The following is a 17,903-nucleotide window of genomic DNA, read 5'->3' on the forward strand; positions in this document are numbered from 1 at the left end:
TAATACAAAAATTAGGGAATAATAAATACATATATAAGTCTACCCTATACTGTTACACCCAGAAGAGAATCACTTTCATAGTTATTTTTTTAGTATTGGTCATCCTTCCCAACATTTACCACCACTCCTTCCAAAAAGGGAGAAAAATGTCTATCTGTCTCTAACCCCCCATCTTTATTTTTTCTTTGGTTCCACTTAAAAAAACCCAAAACATTATTTTTGAAAACAGTAATTGCTTCTGCTAACAGGTTTCTCTGAATGGAACATAGTTTATCTTTAAGGGAAACAGTCAAGTAATAGGAAGTGCAGACAGTTTGCCACCCAGAGGAGGTAAAAGAGGGGAGCTAGATTGACTTTCTGTTCCAGCTTGGCTATTTCCTTCCTCACTTTTGTCTGTGTTCTTTCTATTTTCCCCCAGGTGGTGTGTTTTTGACCCATCAAAAGGTATATATAGTTCTTTTCAAGGAACATGAACAGCAAGTCGCAGCAAAAGTAGTGTTATGATTTCTTTGCCCTGGATGTTTAGTTTCAAACCAGAAGCTGAAAGAACCGCTAAATGTAAGTCATTTTCAAAACATCTTTCATTAATTCCTTCAACAATCATTTATGGGGTACCAACTATTCCAGGCACTGTTCTAGGCACTTGAGAGATATGACTGAACAAAACAAACCCAGATCCTTGCCATTGTGAGTTTTTTGGATTCTAGTGGGGGTAGACAAACAATATATAATAAATCTAATATATGAGTTTATTATCCAGCTGGAGGGGAGGAAAACATTTCTTTTTCTTCTATCCATCTTAGGTTCATTGGATAGGGCCCTGTAAATCAGAGTTGCCAAAGACAGATTAACAAGAACAAAAACAAACAAGTTGTTTGTTTGTTTGTTTTTTTAACGTGCATCACACACACATATGTGAGTATTCAGTGATGAGTAACTCAAAGGAGTGGTTGGATCTCAGGCTTATATAGCATCTTAACAAAAGAACAATACATTTTTGGAGAAGTGATGAGACGAAGGGAAAGGACTTTGAGTTTTTAGAGCAGCAAATTGTGGGAAGGTAAATATATGAGGGAACAAATGGAAGATAAGGGCTAAGTAGTAAGGTTTGTTATGTAGGTTTCTTTGGTGTTGTCTCTGGGCTGATACTGGTCTCTTTTGATTAAGCACTGTCCTTCCTGGTAGAGAGAGGAGGGGGGACCCCTTTACAAATTTATGTCTTGTTTTTAGGCAAATAGGGGGTGGCCACAGAGCTTTTCTTGCATTTGCTTTTTCTCAGTTGCCTTCAGCTCAAAATAATCCTTATGCCAAAGTGGTGTATTTGGTGTGGCATATTCTGCTACCCTTCACATCTTACTAGAAGACAAGTGCTATTGAAATAAAATGTAGAGCAAAATAAGGGGGTCAGGGGTATAGGGGTGTTGCAGTCTTTTTAAAAAGTGTTGCAAAGTTGGTCTCACTGCGATGACATTGGACAAACACTCCTTTCTCATCTAGATCCCTCAAGTGCTCCCAAAAATATCAGGAGGGCTAAGCCAGAATCAGCTTTGCTATGGCTTATCTTCACGTAATGTGGGAGGAGCTGCCCTTTTATACAATAAACCACTAAGAGAAGAGTGGAAACAGGGCTACAGTTTGTATCTGTTTCCTCCTCCTGGTGTAGGGAAAATAGCAATGCAAAGAAGAGTTATACAGGTAAAGACAGATTAGAAACTTCAAAACATACTATGAATGATGTGTTCTCTATTTCCTAGTGTAACCTAGATACAACTTTTTTTGTTTGATGCCTCATTTCTGGGCCACTAGGTGGTATCCATATAAAACTGTAGTTTTAATTTAGAGATACCTATGCAAAAGTATGTTACAGAGTTTCTATAAAGAGTTTTTGTTCAGTTCACTTGAGGTTTGGCACTTGTGTACATTTGTGTGTATGTGAATAGAATTGGTCTTTTCTTCTTAGTAAAAGATGCTTTCTATGTGCAAAGTATTATACAGCTTTTATTCTATTTTTAGAGATAATAATTTGTAATCATTGTCTATTCAGTTATGTTAATAATTAGAGTTTGTATCATTTCTAATCCGTGAAACAATGATTCTACAACATGTATCTTTTTGTGGCATCTAGAGTAAGGTTCTTACAATTGTTTGGTTGTTCATAACATTTATAATGGAGACTGACTATTTAATTCCCATCTTTGAGGGAACTTGGAGTCTGATAAGTAATACATCAGAAATGATTATGGAAAAGCAAACCATGAATGTGTCCCTAGGGAATAAATATATCTTTGGGAAATGAAAAGAATCTCCTAAATTTCTATCCTGTCACATGTTAAATTGAGAGCCATTTAGATGAGATCACACCCTATGCAGTGCCCAAGTTGTATGTTTTAAAACAGATTGTCCCTCTTTTCTTCTGAATGTGTAGGCAAGAGCACCTACTGTTTTCCAATATCTTTTTGTGTGGTTTGGCTGGGGATGGGCTGGGATCTCTATAGAATTTGGAATCAGCTGTTGGTAACTTTTTAAAAATAATAATGCACCTTTCAGGGGTTAGGCTGTGTTTTGTCCAGGTAAAAACATCCGTTGGAGGGAAATGTGGAGCCACACTTTTGCTGAGAGGAAGCTAAGTGTAGGGGTGGTGGGTGTGGAAGGGTGAGCCGGCCTGGTGCTAAAAGATTTGCACTCGCTTCAAGTTTTCCAAGCATTAAATAGGAAAGAGAAGTGATCAGAAGCTGCAAAGAGAGAGGCAGGAATTGCGCAGCTCCAATTCTTCCCCTCAACACCACTTTGGCTGTCAGAAACAAAACACGGCCTTTCCCGTGTGTTTATCTGCACTGTCTGGGTTAGCAGCTTCTGTACCCTGGCCTCAGACTCTGAACTCTGCGATGGAATTCCTGCTCTCTCCCTCCTCACTGTGGGGCTCAGGTCCAAACCTTTCACTCACTAGGATGTCTTTCCATCTGATAAAGTGAAGATAATACTGTTTGTCTTCAACAAGAAAATGTGTGAGAATTCTATGCTTTTCAGGGGAAAGGGATGAACTAATACTCTAATTCTAGTCTTGTTATAACACATGTAGAGAAAAATAAGGAATCTTTTTAATATTACGTCATTTACCAAAAAAAGTTTAAAAATCATATGGATTGAATCACAAATACAGTAATTTTATATTTTTGCTGCCTCCATTTGAGGCATAGCTTTTGTACTGTGAAGAAGACATTTGATTAAAATCATTAAAGGGCCAGAAACTATTTAAAATTTTTTCTGATGTGTATGTTACCTTGAATGATAAAAGTTTATAGAAAGTTCTGGATTCTATCACATTATTTTTGGCTAGAATGAAGATTGATGTAAAGTTTTCATTTTGCCTTTCTAAATTTAAGTCTGTGTCATTAATAGCCAAGCGTGTAATAAAAGGACTTAGTGATGATGAAAATAGCAAATTTATTACTGATGTATTTTCTTTCTTACAATATTATCTTCCTTGAATCCTAAATTTTAGATAGAATTTGATGCTTATTAGCATTATATTAGAAGAAAAGAAAGCAAAGACTTTGCCATATTATTACCTGTTAGTCAGTGAGGGATAGGGCTTCATGAGGGAAGAGTGGAGATGGCATTGAACGAAGGGAGACCTGTGAATTTTCTCTAAAGCAGGTTTCCTCACAGATAATTGAGAATTGCTCACTACCTGGGGTCTCTGTGCCTCTAGGTTCTTATGGTGAGCAGGTGAGCACTGAGTGAATCTGTCCTGAAGTTGTGTGGCAGCCGACTTGAAGATGGCCCCCATGGACTTCCACTTCCCGGTATTCACGCTCTGTGTAATCCCCTCCCCTGGAATGACTTGCTTCCAACCAATAACGTACTGCAAAAGTGATGGATATCATTTTCATGATTCAGTTTCAAAGACTGTGACTTGCAGACAGGCAGTCTCTCCATTGCCCTCTCACTTGCACACTTTGATGAAGCAAGCTGCCATGCTAGAGAGGTCTGATGTGGCAAGGAACTGCATGTGGTCTCTGGCCAGCAGCCAGAGAGGAACTGAATCCAGCCAACAAGCAGGTGAACTTGGAAGTGGATCCTTCCCTAGTCGAGTCTTGAGATAACTCCATCCCAGCCATGACCTTGATTGCAGCCTATGAGAAAACCTGAAGTGGAGGACCCAGTTAAGCTGCACCCAGATTCCTAAACTACAGAAACTGTGAGGTAGTTTTAAGCTGCTAAGGTTGGAGGTAATTTATTATGCAGCAATAGATAAATAATAGATAACTAGTACACTCTGTTACTGTACTTTGAAATGATTCTGGTCACTTTGGGCAAAAAAGGGAAGGATGTGATAAACTAATTGATACTGGAGTTCGGGAACTCAGTATGCAACCCCTGTTGGAATACAGTGTCCTCAGAGAGGAGGTGGTGCCAACACAATAGAATTTTAGGATTTGGGGCAATAATGGGGGCAGTTTCTTTTGAGAATGGGGAAGCTTTCTGGAAGTCGACTCTGCCTCTTGATGGGAAGTGCTTACAGACATGGGAGGGATTATTGACGGCAATGATGGAGACTATATACCACCTGGTCCATCCCATAGAGTCTTGTGTATAGGATCTTTTTGAGGGATATCAATAAAATGTCTCGAGCCCAGGCATGTTCCACAGGGGAATCTCATGCATCCTTGCTGCGCCGAGTCCTGGGGATGCTGCCGTGTATCCTCTTGAAGTTTTTACACTCCAGCAGCTTCTGGGGCTCTGCGGCCCCAGTGGTTTCAGGTGGAGATGCTGAGTGTAGTGGAGGGGTTACTGTGAGGTCAACTCCAGACGTTTGAGTGATTTTCTGAGGGTTTGCCTCTTCCTGTCTTTGAGGAAGGTAATCACCCACTTTTCTCCCTTCCCCCACCGGGGAATAAATCCGGTTTGGGGATGTGTGTGACACTGTGTAACTCTCCCTTTATTTCCTGTCCCCTCTCCTATCTACTCCAAGTCCCTTACCATACTCAAGCAGAATGATAAAATGTGAGAGCTGGAATTCACTCTAAAGATAGTCTAGTTCGGTGGTTTCCAACTTCGCTTCACAGACTGAGATTTTATTGTCTTCCTTCTGCAACTTAAGAGCAACAACAGGGAGGGTGAGGGAAGGGAGCAAGTGGGCTTCCAGTGGCTCCCTTTCTCCTCCTCCAGCTTTTATGTACTTCATGTGTTGGGTTTCCATGTAGATTTTGTTTCATCAAGGGTTCCACTGTTGAAACCAGTTTGAAATCTCTGAGAATGAGACCCAGCAAGGTTAAGTAACCTGTTCAGACAGAGCTGGATCAGGAAGCAGCACAGCCTGGGGCAGCAACCTATAGAGAATGCTAAATACATCCCTGGAGGTGTGAGAAGATGCAGTGAATTGTGTTTACCAGACCTCTGCATTATGTGTGGGGTTCAAAGGAATACAAAGATGAGCTTCATGGATGTGTGGTATGACAGCCTCAAGGGGCTCTTGTGAGGCCACATAAGGTCACAAAACTGCTTTGTGGGAGGATGGAACCAAGAAACTGCACATTCTCATTTCGATAACTAGAATATATGCATTTCTCTTTCCCTCCTCCCACATCTAGTGCTCAGCCTTCCCCCTAAATTTTGGACAAGTATTTAAAGGGGCATCAGGTTTTTTGCCTGCAGGCAGCACTCCCATGAGTCTGTCTGGCTTGGCGCCCTCGGGAACGTGGCCAGCTAAGTGGTTGAGTCAGAGTGAGGAACTGAGTCTCCAGACACCTACCCCAGCATCATTCTCTCACTATGAAACCCCTTCTCCTTTATAAAGAAGCCAGCATGATGATGCTTATCAATATACAAAGGACATACAAGGAACTTGTTGCCCACTGCTTAGTTTTTTTATTCAAATAGATCAAGAATATAGTTTCTCTCTCTTCCAGCTGTTATGAGACTTGCTGATTTAGTGTGTGTGACCCTTTGGATAAAGGCATAATATAAAAAAATTGTATTAATAAAATATTGCTAATATTAATCAATATGAAATGCAATAGTGTTCAGGGGTGAGGAAGTCAGGAAAGAATGTTGTAAACTCCTCTGCAGTCTGCAAGACCAGACACTTCCCAATGTTTCTTGGTAAATACTCAGCCTGGAAACGGCCCCCCAAAGTGCAGTAAAACGTTCAACTCTAATGTTTGTGTTAGGTGGAAATTATGGTTTGGAAAACTCTAGCAAGTCTCTTCAATCATGAAAACAGTGAGAGATATTAAATTTCATGTAATTATCAAGTCAGAATGGAAGCTACATCGCATTCTCCGCTTTATGTGAGAAAGAACTGCTTAAAAAGGTCAGGGTCTTTATATTCCTACTGTATAGGCTACATTCTAATTGAACTTCTTAATGTATCTGACAGAAAGGAAATAGCTCATTTTGACCTTCGATGTCCAGTCTTTGGTTCACATAACCTAATAACATGAGATTATTACTTTTGTATTTTATACACGTCTGTTATGAAGACCCTTGTTCCAGGGATAGCAATCAAAATTTTGTTTTTTATATTTTTCCATTTGGCTATAAGAAGCTTGTACTTAGGGACATTCTCTCATTAAACCAAGAGAACATGATCATGTTATTTTCCTTTTACAAAGTGAGCTGCTGAATGACAGGAGAGTTGAGCAACTTCTCTGAGTTCACAGAAGCCATGGGTAGAACTGGGAATCAAGCCAGTCCTCCCGATTTGCTGGGCTTTCCAATCTTTCAAAAAGTGTGGAACCCTTTCAATGTTTAATTCTGACCCTACAGAGTCCCAGAATCACATACCTTCTCTGTCTCATTTGTTTTTTTTTTTTTGTCTCTCAGGTGCTATTTATTGGGCACGTCCAAGTGCCAACCTGCATCATGGAGATAAATACGATTTTTGGTGGGTGGGGAGAGAGCCAATAAACAAACTGGAATTGAAACTGAAACCAAAGCCAAACCACACTAAACAGTCCACCGCATGGCTGTGTCAGCATTAGATTCATAAATTAGCTCTAAAGACCTAAAGAAACAGCACTGTCTGTGGCCACCCCATAAGCATTCACACTTAAGAAGAAGCAAAATATCCTATCCTATTCTGAAGAATTGTTAAACATCTCAAGGAAAGGGGATTTAGTCATACTCTTTGTTGATCCTGTTTCTCTTTGATTTTTACCTCTCCTGTGGTCACTTGCTTTTTGTCTCCTTTACATGCATTTTTCTCCTCCACCAATCTTTATATCCTGCTAGTCCTTGGGGTTATATCCTAGGCCCTCTTCTCATTGCCACTTACACTTTCTCCCTGGGTGATTTTGTCCAAGTCCTTGCTTCAGTTACCATAAAGAGTTCGACAATACCAAAATCTGTGTCGCCAGCCCAGGCCTTTTGACTTAACATCTCCATATAGCTGTCCTTGGGCCCCTCAAATTTGACATATCTCAAGCTGAGCACATCATATTCTTCATTCCTTACCTCCTTTGCTTACCCTCCACTCCTTTGCCTACCTTCCACTCCTACTCTAGACTCTCTTACCTACTAAAGTAAAAGGTATTATCATCCACTTGGTTTAATCACCCAAAAACTGGGGCCAACCTTAACTCTTTCTTCTTCATCACTTGCCACATCTAATCCATTGCAAAGTTCTTCCAATTTTATCTCTTATACAGCTCTCCCATCTGCCCGCCTTGATTCATTTCCACTACCACCATCCTGATCTGAGCAACTGGTCTTATACTTTGCCTGCTCCAACCATCCCGATACACAATGTACATCCACTACCTCTCACCCAAGGGTGCCAAAGAACCTGATAGAAGATTGTGAACACCCAGGAGATAAGAGTTCTGGTCTTGGCTCTGTCGTTTACTGGCTGTTTGAGCTTAGGTAGGGCACAAGACCTCCCAAGGACCCACATGCCCCCATTGTTACATTGGGTATAAATAACACTTTTCTTTCTTGAAGGTGGGCATTCGGCCAGCTGGTCTCTGGAAGGCCCTCCCAGTTTTAAGATCTGCGATTGTGTGCAAGACCTCAGAAGTGCTGACACATTGAAATAACAACCAGCCATACACTGATTAATCCAAATAGTACCACAAGAAATCCAGTGTTAGTGGCATTTTGGGATTGACATTTTTCATGCTTTTTGGCCATTAAGCACCTTTTAAATATCCTATTTTAGAATTTACTATCTTGTGATTCCTAAAACTCAAAATAGATGGGTCAAACTCAGTTTCTCAGCCTCGGGTGGAGCTAGGACACACTCATGTTAACTCAGCCCTGGCAAGGAACACACCTTTTCTGAGATTTAAGTAAGTAAAAAGGTAACATGAAGAAAATAAAGAGACCATTTTGGCCAGGAGGGCAGAGAGACATTCATTTTTAAGAGGCAGCATTGGCAATGGCAGATGTTAGCAGTGTCACACCTCTGCTCAGCCTGTGCTTGCGTTTGCACCAGCGGCAGGAGGTCCTTGTTAGAATAGTCCGATGGTTTAATATGGGCATTATTTATGGCTTCATAGCCTTCGAGCCTGGTTCTCTAACCTTCCTGGAGGTTGTATAGGCTACCTAATATGCTTTAATAAATTTCATCTTTGTTTAAACAAGCTATGAGACCTCTGTTTTTTCTACCCAGGAATGATAAGCAGTTCCTCCTCCTACAAGTCTCAGTCAGAACACTGTTTTCTCTGGGAAGTCTTCCTTGGCCCCCAGATTACATTAAATCTCCTCGTTGTATGTTCTTATGGTAGATGGTACTTTTCTTCTTCTAACATGTATCATATTTGTAGAGGTGTTTTAAATCACTTGTGTGTCTCCCCTGATCCACTGTAAACTCTCTGAGGGCTGGGGTATGTCTGCCTTGTTCCTTCTTTTTTTCTCTAACTAACAACATATTGTATAGCACATAGTAATTGCTCAGTGGATGTTAACTTGAATCAAATAACTGATATCTAAATGACTTATGCTATAGTTAAAGACCGATTTTCTTTATTAGAGGTGAAAAAGAGCTGCTCATCATCCTTATTTTTTGCCTAAGAATAATATTAAAAGGTAACTTGGACTAATGTTGAGGTTACTAGAACTTTTGGATATTAGACCTGATTCATTATTATGCCTTCTTGAGTTGCTGAAGTTGCTTATTTCTTTGAACTTTCTACTTTTAAAGACAAAGATAGAGGTTTTTTTAGAAGATAAATCTGACTAGATTAGCTACACACTCTCCACTCACCTCCTCTCAAGGACCCACTAAAATAGCAATAAAAAGTGTATGAATTCACAAGGACAAAGAGAAAGAGAGCATGAGTCCCCAGCATAGGAAGGAGGGTGCCAGATATGGCAAGCGAGGGAAGTCAGAGCCCAGGGTGTTTGTGGGGGCTGTGGTCAGAGAGAGCTGTTCTCCCTCCCCACGTCATGGTGCAGTAGAAAAATGGGGGTAATGTGTAGGCAGTGAATGTGCTGGTAAATATTTTACAACCAGTTCTCTGAAAGAGAAAGAAAGCAAGAAAGGAAAAAAGGAAGAAGGGAGGAAAGAAAGCAAGCCCCAATTTGTAGCATTTACTGATTTTTGTGGTGGAGGTACACCAACATAGCCAGTTTCAAGTTACCAATGTGCCATCATTGAATCTGAGATTGATTGAGAAGAAATGTACGTGATTGGTTCTTTGGACTGGCAGGAGATGGTTCTGGCACATCATTGAGTATAAGGCCAAAAATGGTGAGACTGGTCCAACTTTAGTGTATAGAGAGGTCAATACTCATGACCTACTCCCCAGTTCATACAAAGAATGCCACAGCTTGGTGTCTATCATCTCCCCATCACCATACACACACAAGACTTGGAAAGCAAACCAGGTTCAGAGATGGAGCTCCAAATCTCTAAGAATGAATGAACACCAGAAAGGAATTATCTAGGAATATTTATAAAGATACTTACTTACTTATGTATGTATGTATGTATGTATGTATGTGTGTGTGTGTGTGTGTATGTGTGTGCTTATACAAAATTTTAAACTGCTTTAAAAGACTATTGACTATTTAAAGCAAAATTATTAAAATGTTTTGTGAGGGTTTAAAGTAAAATATAAGAACAGTGGTAGCACAAAGGGCACAAGGGGAGAAATAAACCCATGCTTTTGTTAAGGTTCCTACACTGTTCATGAAGCAAGATGATACTGTTTAAACGTAGTCTTAGATGACTTAAAGGAACATGTTGTAATTTCTAGATAAACCTCTAAAGAAATAAAATCAGGAAGAGGTATATAAAAGAAGTCAATACTAAAGCATAATCAGTTCACCTAAAAGAAGCCAGGAAAGGAGAAATAGAAGAGCAAAGATCAAATGTGATAAATATAAAACAAATAACAAGATAAAAGACTTGAATCCAACCATTTCAATAATTAAATTAAATGTAAACAAATTAAACACACAAGTTAAAATTTTTTAAAGTTAAAAATCCAGTCTCTCAGTTGCACCAGTTACATTTCAAGTGCTCAATAGCTACACATGGCTTGTGGCTACTACACCAGACAGTAGAGATATAGAAATTTCCATCATCACAGAAAATTCTGTTGGACAGCACTGGTTTAAAGAGTGACTGACTCAGAATGAACTAGGAGGATGAAGCACTCCAGAAGTAGGATTCAGTAATAATATGTAGATTCCGGATAGTGCGAGTGAGCAAGTAAGGCAATTGAAGTTTTCAGGGAAAATGAAAAGTTGATCAAGAAAGTAATGCAGTCATAGTGTAGTTGACTCTGTAGTGAACAGTATTTACATGAGCAAAACTGTGTCTATTGCTGATAATTGATTTCTTCTAAACTGGTGGATGACTCTTTGGGAGACTGGGAGACAGGAGAGATGGTGACAGATGAAAGAACTAAAGCTCATCTACTGTAAGAATAAACTAATTGGTACCAAATAGCATTGATAAAAGTAATATCCACTTTTTTTTTTTTTTTTTTTTTTTAGGAATATGGAGGTGACTAGAATGGGGAGAGGAATTTTTCCCTGGGGAATAGAACGGGAGATGAGTTGGAGTAGGGTAGAAAATTGTTTGTCTTAAGACTTTTGGAGGTATTTGATTTTTAAAAATATAGGCGTATATTAACTGGATAAAATAAAATACTTGTACCAAAAAACCCAGACAGAATCTAGTTGTATCTGTCTCCTTAGTATCTGATCATGATATTCAAGAAGCTAATGGGACCACTGATAATTTATGGAGCCTGTGTGTGATAATGAAACCTGTTTAATGTACTATAAAATATATTATAAATAAATGTAATAAAAATACATAAAAAGATATAAATATATAAATTATAAAGAACTAAGACACATTCTGCAGGTGCAAAGGAGGATTTATCCATTGGCAAGGCACACTGGGTCCCAAGAATATGAGAAAAAAGAAAGCAGAAAGAGATGCTGTGAGGCCAGGAGCCTAAGGTGGTTAAACTGATAGTACTTTTTTTTTTTTTTTTTTTTGGCCACACCACGCAGCATGTGGGATCTTAGTTCCCCAACCAGGGATTAGACTCAGGTCCACAGCAGTGAAAGCCCAAGTCTTAACCACTGGACTGAGAGGGAGTTCCCTCAGGTGGGAAACTGAGCAAATGATGGAATCCTGGCTTTATGCTGAGCCTGCCTCTTCCTGTCATGGCCCCTAACGGTACTGCTCAGAACAGAAAGAATTGCCCCCTTGAGAGAATGAAACCAGAGTCCAGGGGATCTGAGCTCCAGGCACTGTGCAGCAAGAGAAATGTCTATTCCCTCTTTACACATGGGATTTCTGGGAAAACCCTGGCTCAGAGTCAGGCTGACTTAGCTGGGGCTGCAGCTTTGCCATGTTAAGGCTGTATAATCAGAGGTGAGTACTTCTACAGTCATTCTCAACCTCTAGTTTAGGCTGCACTTACAAATATTGGAATTTTGGGCAACACAATTGAAGAGATGAAAGACTTAAAATGAAATTGAATCATTTTGTAATAATTGAAATGTAGGCATTACTACCATATAGATGTTTCCTAAAGTCTATAAAGGTATCCAAAGTTCTGTACTTTTAATTTGAAAGATTTCCCCTCAGCAGAATGTCACTCTTTGCGTATACATGCCCTGATGATACCTCCATCCATGGAGTAAAGCTTTTATTTATTTCCCTTTGGTGCTGACTTGCCTTTTTGCTTTCCTTGCTACCTAGTCTAATGTGAGCAAAATTGTTCCCAGTTCTACATCTTGCAACACAACCTACTCAGCAAAATACTCCATCAGGCAGTTAACTGTCTGAATTGTCTGCTCAGATGGGAAGTTGTAGCAGAAGGCAATTTCTTATGCAGATTAAGATTTGGCAGAACACTGGGAGGGTTTAAGGTTCACAGACATGACCTACAACACTGGTTGGAAACCACTGGCTTACCCTCTCTGGCAAAAGTCATCTCTGACTCTGGAATGAAGCACGTATAGGATGGTTCTCCACTGCACTTGTTCTACCTCACAATTCTCTATGGGGGTAATTGTGAAAATTCCTGTTTTACCAAAGAGGAAATTGCTTTTTAGAGAGGGTAAGGTGTTGGTTCCATTTGATGGGAGCACATTTTTTTTCTTCAACTCCTATATCCTTGTTCCTGCCTGCTTCCATGTATATACTCATGTGATATACCTCCACTGGTCATCTAGAAATGTCTAAGGCAGTCTGATTTCATAGGAGGGAGAGAGAGCTGCCTTTTCATTGCAGTAATCTGAAGCTATCTTCCCCAACAGCTGAGTAATGAGAAACAATTATTATTGACAAACTATTATTATTGAGAAATGGTATAACAAAAAATATATGGGAGGTTGTGAAAGGTTAGACCGGTTATCAATAGTCATACTAAGAGAGTAAGCAATACAGATGCAAGTGGCAAGTTACTGTGGCATCCTAAAAGTTATCTTCTTTTTTCTTGTAATTTTCTTTACTGGGGTACTTGAAAGCCTTTGGAAATTAGAAGCTATATTCCCTTTCGTGCTCAATGACATCACCATCCACTCTGTGATCCAAGTCATGAATCTGGAAATCACTGAGGACTTTCCTCCCTTACTCCACAAATACATCTGTTTCTTCATCACCCTCATTTGACCCATCACACAGTCCTATTAACCTGAATTCCAAAGTGTATTTCTTATCTACTTCCGTCCTGTTCTAATCATGAGTGTAGCTTTAGGGTTGGACTGCCTGGGTTGAACTCAGTTCTGTCTCTTGGTATCTATGTACCCTTCTCCAGCAATTGTATTGGAGGGCTCCTATTACCTAACCCACATCAGCTGCTCCCAGGTGTTTCTCCCCTACACTACAAACAGCTTCTTGCTTCAGTTTTCAGGGTTTCTTTTCTAGTAAGGTTAGACACTGTCTTATTGTTTAGTTACCCTGTTTACTTCTTCCTCTCTGTTCATGTCTTTTGCCCATTTTCAAAACTTAGACTATTCTTTTTTATGTTTTATTTAAAAATTTCTATATTCACATTTTGACCTCTTTAGAAGCAATTTATTTAATATTTCTCTTCATATTTCAAGTTACTCTTAGAAACAATAAAATGTGAGTGAAAATAGTGAAACAACACTGCCAAGGTAGTAAATATCACCCCAACGTAGAGTTTCCCTAGAAATTATTTGCATAAAGTGAGTAAACTTCATCTTTAGGATGTTAATGCTGAATCATATTATCATCACTGTAAATTATTATTGCTAATAATTAAAAAGATTTTTATTGCAGTATAATTGATTTTCAATATGGTGTTAATTTCTGCTGTACAGCAAAGTGACTCAGCTATACACATATATAAATTCTTTTCCGTTGTGGGTTATCCCAGGATATTGAATATAGTTTCCTGTGCTCTACAGTAGGACCTTGTTGTTTATCCATTCTATAAGTAATAGTTTGCATCTACTAAGCCCAGACTCCCAGTCCATCCCTCCCCCAGAGTAACCACAAGTTTGTTCTCTATGTCTGTGAGTCTGTTTCTGTTTTGTAGACAGGTTTATTTGTATCATACAATATTCCACATATAAGTGATATCATATGGTATTTGTCTTTCTCTTTCTGACCCACTTCACTTAGTATGATAATCTCTAGTTGCATCCATGTTGCTGCAAATGGCATTATTTTGTTCTTTTTAATGGCTGAGTAGTATTCCATTGTATATATGTACCACATCTTCTTTATCCATTCATCTGTTGATGGACATTTAGGTTGTTTCCATGTCTTGGCTATTGTAAATAGTGCTGCTGTGAACATAGGGGTGCATGTATCTTTTTGAATTATAGTTTTGTCTGGTTATATGGCTAGGAGTGGGATTGCAGGATCATATAGTAATTCTATTTTTAGTTTTCTGAGGAAACTCTATACTGTTCTCCATAGTGACTGTACCAATTTACATTCCCACCAACAGTGTAGGAGGGTTCCCTTTTCTTCACACCCTCTCCAGCATTTGTTATTTGTAGAATTTTTAATCATGGCCGTTTTGACTGGTGTGAGGTGATATCTCATTATAGTTTTGATTTGCATTTCTCTAATAATTAGTGATGTTGAGCATCTTTTCATATGTATATTGGCCATCTTGGTCTTCTGCCCATTTTTTTGATTGGGTTGTTTGGTTTTTTGTTGTTGAGTTGTATGACCTGTTTGTATATTTTGGAAATTAAGCCCTTGTTTGTTGCATCATTTGCAAATATTTTCTCCCATTCCATAGGTTGTCTTTTTTTTTTATGTCTTCCTTTGCTGTGCAAAAGCTTGTAAGTTTAATTATGTCCCATTTGTTTATTTTTGTTTTTATTTCTATTGCCTTTGGAGATTGACCTAAGAAAAAATTGGTACAATTTATGTCAGAGAATGTTTTGCTTATGATCTGTTCTAGGAGTTTTATGGTGTCTTGTCTTACACTTAAGTCTTTAAGCCATTTTGAATTTATTTTTGTGCATGGTGTGAGGGTGTGTTCTAACTTCACTGATTTACATGTGGCTGTCCAACTTTCTCACTACCACTTGCTGAAGAGACTGTCTTTTTCCCATTTTATATTCTTGCCTCCTTTGTCAAAGATTAATTGACCATAGGTTTGTGGGCTTATTTCTGGGCTCTCTATTCTGTTCCATTGATCCTTATGTCTGTTTCTGTGCCAATACTGCACTGTTTTGATTACTGTAGCTTTGTAGTATTGTCTGAAGTCTGGGAGGGTTATGTCTCCTGCTTTGTTCTTTTTCCTCAGGATTGCTTTGGCAACTCTGGGTCTTTTATGGTTCCATATAAATGTTAGGATTATTTGTTCTAGTTCTGTGAAAAATGTCATGGGTAATTTGATAGGGATTGCATTAAATCTGTATATTGCTTTGGGTAGTATGGCCATTTTAACAATATTAATTCTTCTAATCCAAGAGTGTGGGATATCTTTCCATTTCTTAGAATCGTCTTTAATTTCCTTAATTAATTTATTTATTTTTGGCTGCATTGGGTCTTTGTTACTGTGTGTAGGCTTTCTCTAGTTGCAGCAAGCGGGGTCTACTCTTTGTTGTGGTGCACGGGCTTCTCATTGCAGTGGCTTCTCTTGTGGAGCACAGGCTCTAGGCACAAGGACTTCAGTAGTTGTGGCACACGGGCTCAATAGTTGTGGCTCACGGGCTCTAGAGCTCAGGCTCAGTAGTTGTGGCGCATGGGCTTAGTGGCTCTGCCGCATATGGCGTCTTCCCGGACCGGGGCTCGAACCTGTGTCCCCTGCATTGGCAGACAGATTCTTAACCACTGCACCACCTGGGAAGTCCCCTTTATTAATGTTTTACAGTATTTTTTTTTTTACTTTCCCTTTCTGCTATTTCATTTTTAGTATAAAGAAATGCAACCTATTTCTGTATGTTAATCTTGTATCCTGCTACCTTGCTGAATTCATTTATTGGTTCTAGTAGTTTTTGTGTGGAGTCTTTAGGGTTTCTATATATAGTATCATGTCATCTGCATATAATGACAATTTTACCTCTTCCCTTCCAATTTGGATACCTTTAATTTCTTTTTCTTGTCTGATCGCTGTGGCTAGGACTTCCAATATTGTGTTGAATAGAAGTGGTGAGAGTGGGCACCTTGTCTTCTTCCACATTTTAGTGGGAAGGCTCTCAGTTTTTCACTGTTGAGTATAATATTGGCTGTGGATTTGTCATAAATAGCTTCTATTATGTTGAGATATGTTCCCTCTGTACCCACTTTGGTAAGAGTTTTTTCATGAATGCAAGTTGAATTTTGTCAAATGCTTTTTCTGCATCTACTGAGATGTTCATGTGGTTTTTGTCTTTTCTTTTGTTGATCTGGTGTATCACATTGATTGATTTGCATATGTTGACCCATCCTTGTGAACCTGGGATAAATTCCACTTGGTGATGGTGTATGATCTTTTTTATGTGTTGTTGGATTTGGTTTGCTAGTATTTTGTTGAGAATTTTTACATCTATATTCATCAAAGATATTGGCCTGTAGTTTTCTTTTTGATGATATCTTGGTCTGTTTTTGGTATCAGGATGATGGTGGCTTCATAGAATGTCTTTGGAAGTATTCCCTCCTCTTCAGTCTTTTGGAAGAGTTTGAGAAGGATTGGTATAAGTTCTTCTTTATATGTTTAGTAAAACATAACTGTGAAGCCATCTGGTCCTGGACTTTTGTTTGTAGGGAGGTTTTTTATTACAGATTCTACTTCACTTCTAGTGATTGGTCTTTTCAGGTTATCTATTTCTTCTTGATTTAATTTTGGTGGGCTGTATGCTTCTAGAAAATTGTCCATTACTTCTAGGTTGTTGAATTTGTTGGCATATAATTGTTCATAGTATTCTCTTATGTTTTTTTGTATTTCTAAGGTATCAGTTGATATTTCTACTTCTTCATTTCTTATTTTGTTTATTTGGGTCCTCTCTCTTTTCTTCTTGGTGAGCCTGGCCAGAGGTTTGTCAACCCTTTCAAAGAACCAGCTCTTGGTTTTATTGATTTTTTGCTATTCTTTTTTTTAATCTCTATTTTATTTATTTCCTCTTTGATCTTCATTATTTCCTTCCTTCTGCTGACTTTAGGTTTTTCTTGTTCTTCTTTTTCTAATTCTTTTAGGTGATATGTTAGGTTATTTATTCGAGATTTTTCTTGTTTTTTGAGGAAGGCCTGTATTGCTATAAACTTCCATCTAAGAACTGCTTTTGCTGCGTCCCATAGATTTTGTATGGTTGTGTTTTCATTGTCATTTGTCTCAAGATATTTTTTAATTTCCCTTTTGAGTTCCTCATTGACTCATTGATTTTTTAGTAGCATGTTGTTTAGTCTCCATGTAATAGTTTTTTCTCATTTCTTTTCCTGTGGTTGATTTCTAGTTTCATGCCAGTGTGGTCAGAGAAGATGCTCGAAATAACTTCTGTACTCTTAAATTTGTTGAGGTTTGTTTTGTGCCCTAGTATGTGGTCAGTCCTAGAGAATATTCCATGTGCACTTGAAAAGGATGTGTATTCTGGTGTTTTGGGATGTAATGTCCTGAAAATATCAATTAAGTCTAACTGTTCTGTTGAATCATTTAGTAGGATCTCTGTTGCCTGACTGATTTTCTGTCTAGAAGATCTGTCCGTTGATGTGAGTTGGGTGTTAAAGTCTCCTACTATTATTGTATTCCCATCAATTTCTCCCTTTATGTCTGTTAGTATTTGTTTTATGTATTTGAGTGCTCCTATATTAGGTACATATATGTTGAAAAGTGTAAAATCCTCTTCTTATATTGATCCTTTTATCATTATATAATGTCCTTCTTTATCTTTCTTTATGGCCTTTGTTATAAAGTCTATTTTGTCTGATATGAGTTTTACAACCCTTGCTCTCTTCATTTCCGATGGCATGAAATATCTTTTTCCATCCCCTCACTTTCAGTCTGTGTGTGTCATTTGCCCTA

This window comes from Mesoplodon mirus, assembly GCF_964341445.2.
Source record: "Mesoplodon mirus genome assembly, chromosome: 5".
Lineage (NCBI taxonomy): Eukaryota > Metazoa > Chordata > Mammalia > Artiodactyla > Ziphiidae > Mesoplodon > Mesoplodon mirus.